Here is a 5,780-nt window from a genome sequence, read left to right on the forward strand (position 1 = left end):
CACTTGTTGGTCTAAAAGACCTTTTGGCTTTTGTGCCTTTTTTTGTGTGAACCCGCCAATCGCCGCTTGCGGCTATTTTTCTTATTATTATTTTTCTCCGCATAAAACGCATACTGCAGCATAGACCGTAAGGCCCAGGGAGACCAAACTTGGCAGACTGGTGTAGTCTGTTTGCGGGACCGTGCTAAAGTACAGACACCCAAATTGGCCTGATGGTGGCGCTATAGCGCAGCATTTTGCGTTTGGGTTCATATCTCCCACCCCGTAGGTCCTAGAAACAAAATTCCACTTCAGGTGCATTCCTTGGCTCCAGACAAACAAAAAAGCCTCAAGAACCATTAAGCTCCGCCTACTTAGATTTTTTGCTAATTTGCATAATATGCAAAACCTACTTTTTTATACTAGTCCCTGGTTTTTCATCTGATCACCACAATCTTGGTGTCAAAACATTCACAAGAATCTCATTATTAAGGAATATCAACAAAACTGTGACATGGGTATACAGTCTGGTTGTCACGTGTCAATCAATAGCTCTGAGGCGTGGCCAAATTTACTTCAGTAGCTATATCTCAGCAATGCTTTGACCTTTCTTCATGAAAATTTATCAGTTGTTAGAGCACATGACTGAAAGGTCAGAGGTCAAAGCTGGCCACGATTGTCCAATAGGGGGCGCTATAACATGGGAAAAACTGTTTCTCAGAAACCATTAGTCACATCAAGCCAAAACTTTACTCGCATCATCAGGGGCCCAAGTGGTATCAAGGCACACATGGATGACATCATCACTCAAAAAACATGGCCGCCAGGAGCTAATTAATTTTTATTTGAATTAATTGGCCATTTGACAGACTTACCATAGGTTCATACACATGAAACTGACATGGTATGTTCATGTACACACCCTCTAAGCCATACTCATGTTAGAAGGGAATTGCACCACTAGGTGGCGCTATACTAGAAAATCCAGAATTTCTCCTACATATTTTCACTTATCAAGAAATGCTTGCACTCATATGATTGTATGCAGAATTCCTAGCAACTTTCTAATTACATGTGTTTTGCAAAAATGTACCACTTTTTCACTATTATCAAATATATATAACTTGTCATTTTCATACTAGTCCTAGCATTTTAACTCCATTACCTTTAAATCACACCTTGTAATACTCAGCAGACTCTGAAATGCTAAGATTAGCAAAAAAATCCTAAGGTTTTGACAAATTAATATTTTTCATATGCATCACAATGCTACCATCGTAACACATCAAATTCACAGTTCAATAACTATGCCATAGTATGTCTGATTGTTATGAAAATTGACATCCACATTCACATGACCATTGTGGTGCTGTGTGCCACGTTTGAGCCAAATCCGTCCACAAACAGCTCTACAGTGAATATTTTCATTTTCCATACTGACCAGTGTAGGGAGGCATAGACAGCTGCTAAGACACGCACATTCTCACACACGCTGCCCCCCTCCTCCACTCCCCCATGCTTCTAACACTTTACAACCCTTGGGCTCTCCCTCCCCCTCTCTCTCCTTCACATGCACTCACAAAAACAAAGGCCTCTCTGGCCTATAGGTTTCACATACACACTAATTCTAGCTATTACTACCAATTACCCAGTGACTAATATACAGATATTTAGCTTCTTTTTTCCACACACCCTCACATAGGACTTCCTATATGCTTCATATATACATTTCTCTAGCCATTTCCAACACACTAACTGATATTTAGCTTCATTTTTCCATCCACACTTTCAACACATGCCCTCTATACATCCTGAAATGACATAAGAGAGGACAGAGACATGTAATTCACATTTCACACACAACCTGTAAATAACTGCATGCTTTACTTATCATCAAAGTCTTGTTAGATACACATTCCTAGTGGCCTCCCTACTATGGGCACAACAGTGAGAACATGTCAGAGTAGGGATGAGAACATCATGAACAGGCAAATATAAGAATATTTGTGTTATTTTATTGTATAGTAAGCCATCACTCTTTGGTTTGTTTGAGATTCACATGTGACAGATTTTGTCAGCTAAATGAAAAGGGTTAAAGAGTGGGGTTTACATGTGGGGCATTAACAAGAGCTCTCCTGCTGCTATGTTCACAACTTCTGACAAATTCAGCCAAAGGTATATTTATTTGACTAGGCCCCTGGGTCAGTGTGTCAGTGCTTTTAACCTAATCTCAGCATTTGATTTAGTTGTATGGTCTGAATCATTTTGTTTAATATCTTCCACACTGTATGGCCTAGAAACAAAATTCTACTTCAGCTGTATTCCTTTGCTCAAGCCAACCAAAAAAAGCCTCAAGAAGCCCTTACTGCATACATGAAAAAACACACAAACACACACATACAAAGCTAATCACAGCATTTGATTAACTTCTATGATCTGAATCATTTTGCCATGACATTTTGTTTTGATCTTTTGGGCCTTTATAGCCCCAGTTGAATAATTTTTTGCAAATTACTTTATCTGTCCATTTTTTGGACTGAAGTAGCTTCATATCACTTGTTGGTCTAAAAGACCCTTTGGGCTTTTGTGCCTTTTTTTGTGTGAACCCGCCAATCGCCGCTTGCGGCTATATTTATATATATATTTGTCTTCTTCTTGGCTCAGTTATACTTTTGCGTCTGATGAATTTTAATGTTGTATTGTGTTCCAGGTTTAAAAAGTGCTGGAATTTTGGCTAAAGTATGCTACTTTAAAATGCTAGAAATTGTAATTGTATTTCGTTTCACAACAAATAGCTGTCTGACTGAATAGTTCGCTTGTATTACTACATTTACAAATACATTTACAAATAATACCGCGCAGCAACACAAATGTGATGTCAGGAAATACATCATTTAAAGGTCAGGAGATACATTGTTACTGTTAAAAATGCACTTCCAATAAAGTGAGTATTAGAAAAACTCATGTCGCTGCTGAATGTAACTACTAATGTAACTTGTAATCTAACGTAGTTACTTTTAAAATCAAGTACTCAGTAATGCAACTAAGTTACTTTTTAAAGGAGTAATCAGTAATCATGGATTACTTTTTCAAGGTAACTAAGCCATCACTGGTTACCACACAGTAATCTCATTACTGCCTCTGTCTACTGTGTATTCCAGTATTACAGTAATGTACCTCAGCCATGTCACCGATTGGTTTGGATTCTGTTCTGCATAAGTTCAGACGCAAGCTAAAAACCAGCTTCACATGAGTCTGGAGTATGCCTCACACATGGGTGGAGCCAAAACAGGGGCTGGCATAGAACTAGACCACCCTGAAATCTGACCACGCCCACCAAGGCCGCTGTTTTTTTTTTACCGTATAGGAAGAGAGGAAAAGGAGGCATGAAGCAAGAGAAACATTGCTATCCAACAGCCAATTGAAAAATACAGTTGTTGTATCCAGGTAAAAACCCACCCCCCTCCCCATTGCTCACACATTCAACACACACACACACACAAATACATACAATAGTTTTGATTGCAATTGATTGTGTTTCTTGAATATTCATTGTAGTGTGGGAACCCCCAAAAATAGCTCCGACCAACCTCTGGACAACACCAAGGATAAAAGACTGACTGCAGTCAGCTACACGGTGGTTCAGAATCAAATCAGTTACAGATGAGTTCACGTCAGCTCCATAATGGTTCAGAATCACTTACAAAAGAGTTTAGAATCACAGGAGTTGTGTACACCTGACATCAAAGTGATTAACATAATGAACCATGGTTCATATTAAATATACAGACTTTTAAGATATTAAGAACTTTTTCTAAAATTTAAATGACATTCAGACCGCATTGAGATTCATAGTCTGTTGCCTTAAAATGAGGGAGATGGAAGAAGCTCACCTCACACGCTCTCCCTGCAGGTCGCCGTTTGAAAGGGCTGGTAAAGGATTTTGGATCTGTTCTCAGACCGATGTCTTCATACTTGGGGAAAAAAAAAATCAGCGGAACAAAGACACAGTTTACAAAGGTGCATTGAAGGCTAGAAGCTGGCATTTCAACACAGCAGGAACATGCCACACTAAAGCACTAACACACACACACACACGAATGTGGGACCAGAGAGAGAGAGAATTGAGCGGAAAACATTTAATGAGAGAATGCGAGTTAAAGAAAGGCACAGAAGTCACAGCGGAGAAGATAAAAGCTCTTCTGTGGAGCATTGCTGACACTTTACCAATAACAATCATCAATGCCTTTATTAAAGCAGCGGGTCTGGGTGGTACACACTCTCTGACCCATCATTTACTGTGTAATTACACCCGAACTTGAGAGAATCTTAACACACTTTTGGAGTCAATACCCTTTCAAGCTATGCAAAGTATTCTCTGTTTGTGTTCCTTTTTTCCTCTTATGTCTTGTGCTCCTGCGCCAAGCCTCACTGAAGCGGGAGCTGTGCTTTGGCCTAAGCTAAATCATAAACAAAGCACAATCCATCCACCTGGGCAAGCTGTCCATGTAGAGTACACCATGAACATGGAGGACTGATCAGGGCGAAACGCCCACCGTTCTCAGTAAGCTTCTCATCTGAGCCCCACAGGCCTTGTGTTAGTCTGTGGAACCCTGGAATCCTGAAGCAGCGCATACTCCCACACACACACACACACACACATTCTAACATACGACGGCACCATTAACGGTACAGAGCCACATCAGCACCGATCCGTGAGCTGCATGTCCTGTTTTGAAAGTGAAGTAACTGGCATTAGTGAAATGAGGCGCCCACGCACTCTGTGAGTCGCTTGAAGAGCTGCTGTTAGCACCTGAGCCAGCCGCAGGCCGCCGACACCTGCCATTACGCCAGAAGCAGTCGGAGAGGCGACATGCGCAGACCTGTGAGTCAGCACCGCCGTCTGATGGAATCTCCACAAACCCACGACTAAGGCACAGCGCCTCCGCCCAGTAAACCAAAAATCATCTGGCGACCCCGACCCAGGCTTGACTGTTACTGGTCGGTTCTGTCAGCTGACCCAGTGTGCATTAGGTGGGAGATGGGCTCCGGGCACAGAGAGGTGGACGTCCAATCAGAGGCTGGCTCTTGTTCTTTGAGCCCGTAGCCTCAGACACAGGGTGTTACTGTGAGCCCTCACCTTGTATTCTGGGTTACAGCACAGTTACTTTATATGGCAGTAACATGTAAAGAGTCACGCCGGATCTCATCCAATTAAAACTGATCAGCTGCTGTCTAGGACCTGAAGTGAAGCCCAGGAAAAGCCCAGCTACAATAAATAATAGCGGAGAATATTCATAACTTCAGCACGAGGAAGTAACGTCCCCTCAGGTCATGACTCCACATGCAGGGTCTCATTAAGCAGCTGCTAGTTATGAGAGTTACAGGGAATTACATGCACCCCTCCCCCCCCCCCCCCCCCCCCCCCCCAAGCCACTTCTCTCTAGCCCTCCCTCAAACACACACACACACACACGGTACGCAACACAAAATTACAGCTCAGAGACTATTTTGCTTTTGCATAATGTGTCTTTAAACTTCAGAGCGCATGTCTTGTGGTAACAGGCATGACTGACTAGATCTCGTATACTGTGAGAATATGAAGGATTCACAGCAGAGTCACGAAGAGGAAAATGTCCTGGTAGCTGTAATCGTGAGGCTGTGACATCATACCGTGATGCTGCGTTTCTCGCCCCAGAGGAGACTAGCCTTTGTGAAACCACTTGTTATGGGTTTAAATGGGTTTCTCACCTTATCTCCTTTCACTAATTCTCTTTCACTCAATGTAATTCCTCCCAGGA

Source organism: Brachyhypopomus gauderio, chromosome 15 (assembly GCF_052324685.1).
Source record: "Brachyhypopomus gauderio isolate BG-103 chromosome 15, BGAUD_0.2, whole genome shotgun sequence".
Lineage (NCBI taxonomy): Eukaryota > Metazoa > Chordata > Actinopteri > Gymnotiformes > Hypopomidae > Brachyhypopomus > Brachyhypopomus gauderio.